Source organism: Vipera berus (genome assembly GCF_964194415.1).
Source record: "Vipera berus genome assembly, chromosome: 6".
In the NCBI taxonomy this organism is placed as follows: Eukaryota; Metazoa; Chordata; class Lepidosauria; order Squamata; family Viperidae; genus Vipera; species Vipera berus.
The window spans coordinates 44,829,924-44,842,556 of NC_138208.1; the positions used below are offsets into that span (position 1 = coordinate 44,829,924).

Here is a 12,633-nt window from a genome sequence, read left to right on the forward strand (position 1 = left end):
ACTGCAGAGAAAGCATTGTATTTCTAGCCAGCATAATCACAGGATGATGGGAACTGTGGTCCATGCACCCAAAAGACATTAGTTTGGGTAAGGCTGTGTTAAATTATAAAAGAGTGATGAGGGGAAGTAGGAGCAAGAGTTGATTTGACCTTTTAATTTCAATTCACACCAATTCTTAACTTCCCATTCAATCCAAAGAGTTCTATTATTGCCTGAATTTTAGGGGAGGAGAGGCGGCAAGAATAGACCACAAAGTTTGCTCTCTCGCCTGCCCAGAGAGAGAGAGAGAGAGAGAGAGAGAGAGAGAGAGAGAGAGAGAGAGAGAGAGAGAGAGATCCCCTTTTTGTAAGTTTGCCTACTCTGCAACACTCCCAGTTCTCCACATTTTTGCTTCCCTGCTGGCTCAATCTCTCTCTCTCTCTCTCTCTCTCTCTCTCTCTCTCTCTCTCTCTCTCTCTCTCTCTCTCTCTCTCTCACACACACACACACACACACACACACACACACACACAAACTCTCCCAGCTTTCTCCCCCTTCTCATCCTTTTCCTCAAGCTGCACCTGAACGGAGTGGGAGGAAGTTAAGAAAAAGGGGGAAGCTCCCCTTTTTTGTAAACCTTGGCTTCCTCCTCCTCTTCCCCCCCCTTCTCTCTCTCTGTCTCTCTCTCTCTTTCACACATACACACACACAGAGAGAGAAACCCTTCCTGCTTTCTCCTCCTCACCCTTTCTCTCTAGCTGCCATAGAGGTTCACAGGTTGCTGGGTGCTAGCAGTTCCAGGCTGCGGCTCTGCATGATTGCTGCTTTCCCCTGCCCTACCACATGGCAGAGAGGGCGACTGGGAGCCGGTCCCACACACCCCACACCCACTTACCTTACAGCCAGGCTTCTCTCGCCGGCCCACTTCTTCTTCTGCGGCATCTTCTGTAGCCAGGCCTGCATTTCTCAGTTTCTCTGCAGCTGAGAACCGAGCTATGGATTCAATCCATAGCTCGGTTCTCAGCTGCAGATTCAATCCATAGCTCGGTTCTGCAAGACCTCTGTAGCCAAGAACTGAACTATCTATTCAATCTGTAGCATGGTACTCAGCTGCAAAATGCAGGCTGGAATGCAGCTGCAGAATGGAGCTGCTCCTTCGGCCCCAGAAGTGGACTGACTGGGCTGGGCTGTTGATGCTGGTAAAAGACACCCCTGGTGCCTCTTTTGGAGGCAAAAAAAAAAGTCCCGGTTTCATTATCGGGGAAACATGGTAGTACAACCTTTAACATTGTTTATAAATGGAAAGTTAAAAAGAGAAAAATTGAGAAAGTAAATTATCCAGTATAGGTCATCCTCGACTTAAAACAGTTCATCCATTCAGTTACAATAGGACTGAAAAAAGTGCTGTACAACTGTTGCACCATCCCCATGGTCATGAGATCAGAATTCGGACACTTGGCAACTGACTCATATTTATGACAGTTGCAGTGTCCCAGGGTCATGTGATCACCTTTCGTGACCTTCTGACAAGCAAAATCAATAGGGAAGCCAAATTCACTTAATTACCAAGTTACTATCTTAACAACTTCAGTGATTCACTTAACAACTATGACAAGAAAGATCACAAAATGTGGCAAAATTCACTTAACAAATGTCTCACTTAGCAACAGAAATTTTGGGGTCAGTTGAGGTCATAGGTCAAGGACTACCTGCATTAAATATTTTTGCACTTTATGTATTTATAAATTATGGCAGCACGTATAAACTTATTCCTCAGTGATACTGTAAGTTTGGAGAATAGCTTTTTTTAACAGTGACAGTACACCCTAAACAACACATTTAGAAGTCTGAGAGTTCTTTAAATTAGATTATAAGAAAAAAAAAGTACAGTTAACCTTTGGTGATTAAATTTGGAACAGAGACTGATAAAGACAAATTCATAGATAGCATATTTTTTGAATTGTTACAGTGTTTTGAGTTGTACTTTCAGAGTTCCTATAACAAATAAATTGGTCTTTAGTTTTTTTAGTTTGATGTTTGATTTTTTTTAATAAAATAAAACTTACTGTATTTGATAATGTTGTGAATTCACACAACTTTACTAATAACTCAATCTACTTCATTTACAGGAAGTATCCATCAAAGCTTGCTTGCTTCAACAGACAAAAAAATTAATGGGCAAAATTACGGTTTTTAGGTAGGTAGATATTTTCCTAGTGTGTGTTAGGTGATTCTTTTAGGAAGATTTTTAACTGATTGATAAAGTATTTCTTTGCTAAATATTTGAAGAAGTTTAGGAATAATAAGATAAATATGTTGTATATTTATTTCTTGTGTTAAATATATGTATGGTTGAAAAAATAACGTCTAAATAGGAATGTAGCTCCTGAAATAGATTTAATGTAAGGCCACAATACTAAAATTTAGCTCTCTTTAAACTGAATTGGCAATATCTTATTTGCTGCTGTTTGCATTCTCAATAAATCATACGTAGCAATTGTAATATTTATAATAATTTTAACTTACAGCATTATTTGTACAATATATTAAAAAGCTTAAACTTTCCCAAATGCCCATTTTTCAAGATAATGAATATTTATTTTAATCTTAACATTTATTTGTGTAGTCATATTTGCTAAAATTCCTGAGTTGTTGATTCCTTTATTCCAGGGGAGTTGGTAAATTGTGAAATCAGTATTAAAATTTTTAAAAAAGTCTCCCCCCCCCCTATATATTTTGTCCAATAGAACAGCAGCTTCATATTGCACATCATAGTTGGTCAGGGAAGAGTGATTGGGAATGGAAATTAACATTTCAGTTGTGCAATACTAGTTTTTCTTCTTTAATTGGAAATATAGAAATGGACATTTTCCCTACATTGATCATGAGCACATTGTATTTAATCTGGATCTGTAACTTCTTCTGAGGGAGTCATGATGTATAAACATTTTTTCCTCCAAAGCAGTCCAGACTTGTCAGCATTTTCCAGAAATATCCTGGCTTTTAAATGTAGTTGTATCACCTACTTACGCTACTTAGCCAACATACGCTGGATCATGGAGAAAGCTAGAGAGTTCCAGAAAAACATCTACTTCTGCTTCATTGACTATGCTAAAGCCTTTGATTGTGTGGATCATAACAAACTGTGGCAAGTTCTTAAAGAGATGGGAGTACCAGAACATCTTATTTGTCTCTTGAGAAACCTATATGCGGGCCAAGAAGCAACAGCGAGAGCTGGACACGGAACCACTGATTGGTTCCAAATTGGGAAAGGTGTCCGGCAAGGCTGTATACTGTCGCCTTGCCTATTTAACTTATATGCAGAGCACATCATGAGAAAGGCAGGGCTAGAGGAGTCAAAAGTTGGAATTAAGATTGCTGGAAGAAATATCAACAACCTAAGATATGCAGATGATACCACTCTAATGGCAGAAAGTGAAGAGGAACTGAAGAGTCTCTTGTTGCGAGTGAAGAAGGAGAGTGCAAAAGTTGGGTTGAAACTAAACATTAAAAAAACCAAGATCATGGCATCCGGCCCTCTCAATTCCTGGCAAATAGATGGGGAAGAAATGGAGGTAGAGACAGATTTTATTTTCCTGGGCTCCAAGATCACTGCAGATGGGGACTGTAGTCAAGAAATTAAAAGACGCTTGCTCCTCGGGAGGAAAGCCATGGCAAATCTAGACAGCACACTAAAAAGCAGAGACATCACCCTGTCAACAAAAGTGCGTATAGTCAAGGCTATGGTCTTCCCAGTTGCAATGTATGGCAGTGAAAGTTGGACCATAAGAAAGGCTGAGCGCAAAAGAATTGAGGCCTTTGAACTCTGGTGCTGGAGAAGACTCCTGCGAGTCCCTTGGACTGCAAGGCGATCAAACCGGTCAGTCCTAGAGGAGATCAACCCTGACTGCTCTTTAGAAGGCCAGATCCTGAAGCTAAAACTCAAATACTTTGGCCACCTAATGAGGAGGAAGGACTCACTGGAGAAGAGCCTAATGCTGGGAAAGATTGAGGGCAATAGAAGAAGGGGACGACAGAGAATGAGGTGGCTGGATGGAGTCACTGAAGCAGTAGGCGTAAGCTTAAATGGACTCCAGAAGATGGTAGAGGACAGGAAAGTCTGGAGGAACATTGTCCATAGGGTCGCGATGGGTCGGACACGACTTCGCAACTAACAACAACAACAACAACATCACCTACTTTATATAGTACCTTGAAAGAAGCATTGTCTTGGTTGGCAAGTCCAGTGTTAGAGAAGCTACTTCCAAAGTGGTTACTTGTTTTTACTGGACCTTTAATCCTTGACTGAATGACTTAGATAAACTGGAGAATTATGGAGAAAGAAAATCTTGCATCTGGAGTTTCTGTTGGCTGTTTCATTCATAATTATCTTGCCAGGCTGTCTTATAGTCCAGGGCCATGGTGGCGAACCTATGGCACACATGCCAGAGGTGGCCTTCAGATGGGTTTTATAAAACCTTTTCGCTTTAGGCGTCCGCCACCGTGTACAAAAATAAATAAATGGTGATGTCCATTTTGCGGTATGAGTTCATGGTGACCTAACCCTAACCATAAGTGGAATTTTCCTCCAATGGGATTTTCCCATGTATTTTACCAGGAAACATAGATAGGGCAGCTTAGAAAAGTAAGTGCCCTCCTAACCATACCCAAGCACTCCGGGTTTGTTGGCGATGTCCATTTTCCTGTATGGGTTCATGGTGACCTAACCCTAACCCTAAGTGGAATTTTCCTCCAGTGGGCCATGCCCACTTGGCACCCGATGATACTTAAGTGGGTTTTAGGTCGCAGTTTGGGCACTCAGTCTCTGAAAGGTTTGCCATGATTGGTCCAGGGCTTTTCAACCTTTTCACAGTTTGTACCACTTTTAGGACATGACAATATTCGAGTACCACCAGTGCTTAGCAAGATGTCAAAAACTTGATGACTAAAACAAAAAAGGGAGGGATTTTGGGTTTTACTGATTAGATTCATTTGTTGTTATAGAAATAGCTAGTTTATAATATTATGGAAAAGTAAAAAGTTGAGGTTCAGTGTTAATGCTTCCTTCAACTGCAACAGAGGAAGTCTGTTCTTTTCCCCTGCTTCCCCTCACTTTCTCCCCCTTTTTCCTCCCCACTGTGTCCTAATATTTGCTTTTGTATTTTTTGTTTTATTCTATAATCTAATATTATAAACTGTAGAAAAAAGTAAAAAAGTACCATTTTTAATTTCTTTGGTGGCTGTTGGTTTGCTGAATCACTTTCCCTTTGCACTGACAAATGTATGATGAAATTATCCATGTTTATTAATATGCACCACTACCAGCTAGCTCAGGGGTCTTCAAACTTGGCATTTTTAAGACTTATGGACTTCAACTCCCTGAATTCCTCAGCCATCATGGCTAGTTGAGGAATTCTGGGAGTTTAAGTCCACAGGTTTAAAGTTGCTAAGTTTGTAGACCCTTGAGCTAGCTTGTCAGCTCTTCTTCCTCTCTTCCTTCTGAGTGTAGTAAGAATGCGCACCTTCCCCCCCGCCCCCAATCCCTTCCCTGTACCCTTAAAGACACAGGAATCAAATGCAAAGCAAGAAAGGCTCACAAAATAAAGAAACACATAAACTCTTTTTTCTTCTTCTTTAAGCTGCTTCAGGCGTGTCATGTGTCACAATGTTGCAACCGAGACTGAAAGGCAATTGTGAAAAGCTTTAGATTTAAATTAAGCCTGTTTACCTTCAAAGAAAACTTTCTAAAAGCCATAGACCAGGCATGTGAAACTTGTGATGTCACGTGACGTATTGTGACTTTTTCCACATTGCCGGCAATGGGGCGGGCATGGTTTCAGTATATTTGACATGCCTGCTATAGACAGACCCAATTAAAGGGGGTAAAATTAATTAACATTTGTTTAAAGGGATTAAACCTTTCCCTGTTGTCTTTTTTCCCCTTTCCCGCCCAAACCACCTCCTTTTTTAGCCTTTCCTCCCCCCCCCCTTTTCTTCAGTTCACCTCCAGCTTCAAGCTGTTTTCGGAAGCGCCAATCAGCTGGAGCCCTGTCTGCTCCTGGGGCTTCTGCCGAGCCCAGACAGTCCTGTAGCTGCAGCTACCTCTCCCTCAGACTTGGGTAGCTTCAGCTCATTCCCCCCCCTACACTTCTAGGATGGTCACGTACCACCTGCCACGTGGCAAAGTACCACAGGTGATAAGCGTACCACCAGTTGAAAAGCCCTGTTATAGTTTACGTGTTGTTTGATAAATCCATCTTTGTAACTAGATTTGAGGGTTTAGCTGGTAACTTACCAATATTGAAGCTGAAGATTCTTCTAGCTATAGTCACCGGGATATTTAATGCAGCAGCATCATAGGCCTGAAAGCTGGGAAATAAAATTATGATCATCCATGTTGGCTCTTTCAATCACTCTGGGTCTCTGATCTGGACAAATATGAATTCAGAATATGTAATTTGATTGTATGCATTTATTACATTATTTGGGCAGCACTAACTGAAGAGCAACATTTGGCAATTAAAGATATTTCCACTATAGCAAAGATTATAAAGAAAACAAAAATTGAAATAATTAAATAAAACTAGTATTGGCATCGTCGCATGGTTATGGCATTCTTTGTCTACTAGCACATGATTAATTATAGTTTTCAGGTACCGTATATACTTGAGTATAAGCCGACTCGAGTATAAGCCGAGACCCCCAATTTCACCCCCAAAAACTGGAAAAAGTTATTGACTCGAGTATAAGCCGATCCGCCGTTCTGCAAGCCTCTGCCGCCAGCAGAGGCTCGATCCGCCATTTTGCAAGCCTGAATACACAGGAATACCCTGTGTGGCCGCGGCTCGTCGGCAGGTCTCCGTTCCTCCTGCCGACCTTTGGGGAGGTTTGGGCGCCTCCCCAAACCTCCCCAAACGTCGGCAGGTCTCCGTTCCTCCTGCCGACCTTTGGGGAGGTTTGGGCGCCTCCCCAAACCTCCCCAAACCTCCGCAGGTCTCCGTTCCTCCTGCCGACCTTTGGGGAGGTTTGGGCGCCTCCCCAAACCTCCCCAAACCTCGGCAGGTCTCCGTTCCTCCTGCCGACCTTTGGGGAGGTTTGGGCGCCTCCCCAAACCTCGGCAGGTCTCCGTTCCTCCTGCCGACCTTTGGGGAGGTTTGGGCGCCTCCCCAAACCTCGGCAGGTCTCCGTTCCTCCGCGCAGACCTGCCGACCTTTGGGGAGGTTTGGGCGCCTCCCCAAACCTCGGCAGGTCTCCGTTCCTCCTGCCGACCTTTGGGGAGGTTTGGGCGCCTCCCCAAACCTCCCCAAACCTCGGCAGGTCTCCGTTCCTCCTGCCGACCTTTGGGGAGGTTTGGGCGCCTCCCCAAACCTCGGCAGGTCTCCGTTCCTCCTGCCGACCTTTGGGGAGGTTTGGGCGCCTCCCCAAACCTCGGCAGGTCTCCGTTCCTCCTGCCGACCTTTGGGGAGGTTTGGGCGCCTCCCCAAACCTCCCCAAACCTCGGCAGGTCTCCGTTCCTCCTGCCGACCTTTGGGGAGGTTTGGGCGCCTCCCCAAACCTCCCCAAACCTCGGCAGGTCTCCGTTCCTCCTGCCGACCTTTGGGGAGGTTTGGGCGCCTCCCCAAACCTCGGCAGGTCTCCGTTCCTCCGCGCAGACCTGCCGACCTTTGGGGAGGTTTGGGCGCCTCCCCAAACGTCCCCAAACCTCGGCAGGTCTCCGTTCCTGTTTGGGGAGGTTTGGGCGCCTCCCCAAACCTCCCCAGGTCTCCATTCCTCCGCGCAGACCTGCCGACGTTTGGGGAGGTTTGGGCGCCTCCCCAAACCTCCCCAAACCTCGGCAGGTCTCCGTTCCTGTTTGGGGAGGTTTGGACGCCTCCCCAAACCTCCCCAAACCTCGGCAGGTCTCCGTTCCTCCGCGCAGACCTGCCGACCTTTGGGGAGGTTTGGGCGCCTCCCCAAACGTCCCCAAACCTCGGCAGGTCTCCGTTCCTGTTTGGGGAGGTTTGGGCGCCTCCCCAAACCTCCCCAAACCTCGGCAGGTCTCCGTTCCTCCGCGCAGACCTGCCGACCTTTGGGGAGGTTTGGGCGCCTCCCCAAACGTCCCCAAACCTCGGCAGGTCTCCGTTCCTGTTTGGGGAGGTTTGGGCGCCTCCCCAAACCTCCCCAAACCTCGGCAGGTCTCCGTTCCTCCGCGCAGACCTGCCGACCTTTGGGGAGGTTTGGGCGCCTCCCCAAACGTCCCCAAACCTCGGCAGGTCTCCGTTCCTGTTTGGAGAGGTTTGGGCGCCTCCCCAAACCTCGGCAGGTCTCCGTTCCTCCGCGCAGACCTGCCGACCTTTGGGGAGGTTTGGGCGCCTCCCCAAACGTCCCCAAACCTCGGCAGGTCTCCGTTCCTGTTTGGGGAGGTTTGGGCGCCTCCCCAAACCTCCCCAAACCTCGGCAGGTCTCCGTTCCTCCGCGCAGACCTGCCGACCTTTGGGGAGGTTTGGGCGCCTCCCCAAACGTCCCCAAACCTCGGCAGGTCTCCGTTCCTGTTTGGGGAGGTTTGGGCGCCTCCCCAAACCTCCCCAAACCTCGGCAGGTCTCCGTTCCTCCGCGCAGACCTGCCGACCTTTGGGGAGGTTTGGGCGCCTCCCCAAACCTCCCCAAACCTCGGCAGGTCTCCGTTCCTGTTTGGGGAGGTTTGGGCGCCTCCCCAAACCTCCCCAAATCTCGGCAGGTCTCCGTTCCTCCGCGCAGACCTGCCGACGTTTGGGGAGGTTTGGGGAGGCGCCCAAACCTCCCCAAAGGTCGGCAGGAAGAACGGAGACCTGCCGAGGTTTGGGGAGGTTTGGGGAGGCGCCCAAACCTCCCCAAACGTCGGCAGGTCTGCGCGGAGGAACGGAGACCTGCCGAGGTTTGGGGAGGTTTGGGGAGGCGCCCAAACCTCCCCAAACGTCGGCAGGTCTGCGCGGAGGAACGGAGACCTGCCGAGGTTTGGGGAGGTTTGGGGAGGCGCCCAAACCTCCCCAAACAGGAACGGAGACCTGCCGAGGTTTGGGGACGTTTGGGGAGGCGCCCAAACCTCCCCAAAGGTCGGCAGGTCTGCGCGGAGGAACGGAGACCTGCCGAGGTTTGGGGAGGTTTGGGGAGGCGCCCAAACCTCCCCAAACAGGAACGGAGACCTGCCGAGGTTTGGGGACGTTTGGGGAGGCGCCCAAACCTCCCCAAAGGTCGGCAGGTCTGCGCGGAGGAACGGAGACCTGCCGAGGTTTGGGGAGGTTTGGGGAGGCGCCCAAACCTCCCCAAACAGGAACGGAGACCTGCCGAGGTTTGGGGACGTTTGGGGAGGCGCCCAAACCTCCCCAAAGGTCGGCAGGTCTGCGCGGAGGAACGGAGACCTGCCGAGGTTTGGGGAGGCGCCCAAACCTCCCCAAACAGGAACGGAGACCTGCCGAGGTTTGGGGAGGTTTGGGGAGGCGCCCAAACCTCCCCAAAGGTCGGCAGGTCTGCGCGGAGGAACGGAGACCTGCCGAGGTTTGGGGAGGTTTGGGGAGGCGCCCAAACCTCCCCAAACAGGAACGGAGACCTGCCGAGGTTTGGGGACGTTTGGGGAGGCGCCCAAACCTCCCCAAAGGTCGGCAGGTCTGCGCGGAGGAACGGAGACCTGCCGAGGTTTGGGGAGGTTTGGGGAGGCGCCCAAACCTCCCCAAACAGGAACGGAGACCTGCCGAGGTTTGGGGAGGTTTGGGGAGGCGCCCAAACCTCCCCAAACGTCGGCAGGTCTGCGCGGAGGAACGGAGACCTGCCGAGGTTTGGGGAGGTTTGGGGAGGCGCCCAAACCTCCCCAAACAGGAACGGAGACCTGCCGAGGTTTGGGGACGTTTGGGGAGGCGCCCAAACCTCCCCAAAGGTCGGCAGGTCTGCGCGGAGGAACGGAGACCTGCCGAGGTTTGGGGAGGCGCCCAAACCTCCCCAAACAGGAACGGAGACCTGCCGAGGTTTGGGGAGGTTTGGGGAGGCGCCCAAACCTCCCCAAAGGTCGGCAGGTCTGCGCGGAGGAACGGAGACCTGCCGAGGTTTGGGGAGGTTTGGGGAGGCGCCCAAACCTCCCCAAACAGGAACGGAGACCTGCCGAGGTTTGGGGACGTTTGGGGAGGCGCCCAAACCTCCCCAAAGGTCGGCAGGTCTGCGCGGAGGAACGGAGACCTGCCGAGGTTTGGGGAGGTTTGGGGAGGCGCCCAAACCTCCCCAAACAGGAACGGAGACCTGCCGAGGTTTGGGGACGTTTGGGGAGGCGCCCAAACCTCCCCAAAGGTCGGCAGGTCTGCGCGGAGGAACGGAGACCTGCCGAGGTTTGGGGAGGCGCCCAAACCTCCCCAAACAGGAACGGAGACCTGCCGAGGTTTGGGGAGGTTTGGGGAGGCGCCCAAACCTCCCCAAAGGTCGGCAGGTCTGCGCGGAGGAACGGAGACCTGCCGAGGTTTGGGGAGGTTTGGGGAGGCGCCCAAACCTCCCCAAACAGGAACGGAGACCTGCCGAGGTTTGGGGACGTTTGGGGAGGCGCCCAAACCTCCCCAAAGGTCGGCAGGTCTGCGCGGAGGAACGGAGACCTGCCGAGGTTTGGGGAGGTTTGGGGAGGCGCCCAAACCTCCCCAAACAGGAACGGAGACCTGCCGAGGTTTGGGGAGGTTTGGGGAGGCGCCCAAACCTCCCCAAACGTCGGCAGGTCTGCGCGGAGGAACGGAGACCTGCCGAGGTTTGGGGAGGTTTGGGGAGGCGCCCAAACCTCCCCAAACAGGAACGGAGACCTGCCGAGGTTTGGGGACGTTTGGGGAGGCGCCCAAACCTCCCCAAAGGTCGGCAGGTCTGCGCGGAGGAACGGAGACCTGCCGAGGTTTGGGGAGGCGCCCAAACCTCCCCAAAGGTCGGCAGGAGGAACGGAGACCTGCCGAGGTTTGGGGAGGTTTGGGGAGGCGCCCAAACCTCCCCAAAGGTCGGCAGGAGGAACGGAGACCTGCCGAGGTTTGGGGAGGTTTGGGGAGGCGCCCAAACCTCCCCAAAGGTCGGCAGGAGGAACGGAGACCTGCCGAGGTTTGGGGAGGCGCCCAAACCTCCCCAAAGGTCGGCAGGAGGAACGGAGACCTGGGGAGGTTTGGGGAGGCGCCCAAACCTCCCCAAAGGTCGGCAGGAGGAACGGAGACCTGCCGAGGTTTGGGGAGGCGCCCAAACCTCCCCAAAGGTCGGCAGGAGGAACGGAGACCTGCCGAGGTTTGGGGAGGTTTGGGGAGGCGCCCAAACCTCCCCAAAGGTCGGCAGGAGGAACGGAGACCTGCCGAGGTTTGGGGAGGTTTGGGGAGGCGCCCAAACCTCCCCAAACGTCGGCAGGTCTGCGCGGAGGAACGGAGACCTGCCGAGGTTTGGGGAGGTGCCCAAACCTCCCCAAACGTCGGCAAGTCTCCGTTCCTCCGCGCCCTGCCTGCCTGCTTCTTTCCGCTGCGGAAAGAAGCAGGCAGGCAAGGCGCGGAGTTTGGGGAGGTGCGCGCGCACCTCCCCAAACCTCCCCAAACTTCGGCAGGTCTCGGACGGCGGTGGCTTGGGAGAGGTGCGGGCGATCCCGGAAGCACCAAAGCCTCGGCCGCGCACAAGTCCTCGGTAAGTTTTTTTGTTGACTGGAGTATAAGCCGAAGTGGAATTTTTCAGCCCAAAAAGTGGGCTGAAAAATTCGGCTTATACTCAAGTATATACGGTAATTTTCAAACACAGATCAATGTGCAGCATATTGCCTAGTCCATCCTCTTAGTGGTGAGGGTGTGAGTCACAACAAAATGCAAACATTGGATTGTAAAAATTTTAATTGATAAAAGTCTGACATTGAGATTGATACAGGATTTTGGGGTCAATGTATTTGAGCTTTTCTGGCTAATATTTGGGGACTGTAGTTGAAATGTTAATAACATGTTACGGACATTCTCACAAAACAATTGCTGTGATGGGATGAAAGTCATATAATGCCTTTTTACCAGAAAATTAATAAGATTATGCCCCATCATTTCCTTGATTCTTTTCTTAAAAACAAGTTTTATTAATTTTCTAATTTTACATCCAAATATTTATGAAGCAATGTGGTGATTGGATAGTCAAAAGTCCAATAACAAAATCTTTTTGTACATAGCTCAGGGCACGTCAACAAAAATTCCAATTCCCTTAGTCACAACATCAAAATCAAATTAATATATTTCTGGTTGTGACACTGTCAGAGCAATTATCAATACATTTTCACATATACTTATCCATGTCCTGTTTTTAAGTTTTATCTAATTTAAATACAGTGCTTCAAATTAGCCTATAGTATCTAAAAAACTTAATTTTCGGGTGACCCACATTTCCCCTATTTCATTATATAGTAATTATCATAACTGAAATATGTTCATTTAAGTGCATTCTTGTTTTATTTCAAAAGCATATTCTATTTGTCATCTTTGTAATTCATCAATGATTAACAAAATATCTTTTTATATACATGTTTTATTGATTTTTTAATATTTACACATACATGTATTTGTGAAGCAATATGTTGGTTGGGTAGTCAAAATAACAAAATAACAAATAAGTTGTAAATAGTTCAGGTTGCATCAACAGGGATTCCCTCTCTGATTCCCTTAATTATCACATAGT

At 49.5% G+C, this 12,633-nt stretch overlaps 1 protein-coding gene across 9 annotated transcripts in view; it reads left to right on the forward strand.

The window, feature by feature from the left end:
* The window catches only part of CNOT2 (CCR4-NOT transcription complex subunit 2), an 81,890-nt gene that overhangs the window by 16,855 nt on the left and 52,402 nt on the right, over positions 1 to 12,633 (forward strand). For 6 of the 9 annotated variants that reach the window (XR_014026883.1, XR_014026884.1, XM_081330962.1 and 3 more), the window contains exon 2: positions 2,109 to 2,176. The exons of 2 other annotated variants lie outside the window; for them this stretch is intronic. The gene's annotated coding sequence lies outside the window, so the exon portion shown is untranslated. The remainder of the gene's footprint in view (positions 1 to 2,108; positions 2,177 to 12,633) is intronic. One more of the 9 variants, XM_081330958.1, reaches the window with a different exon arrangement.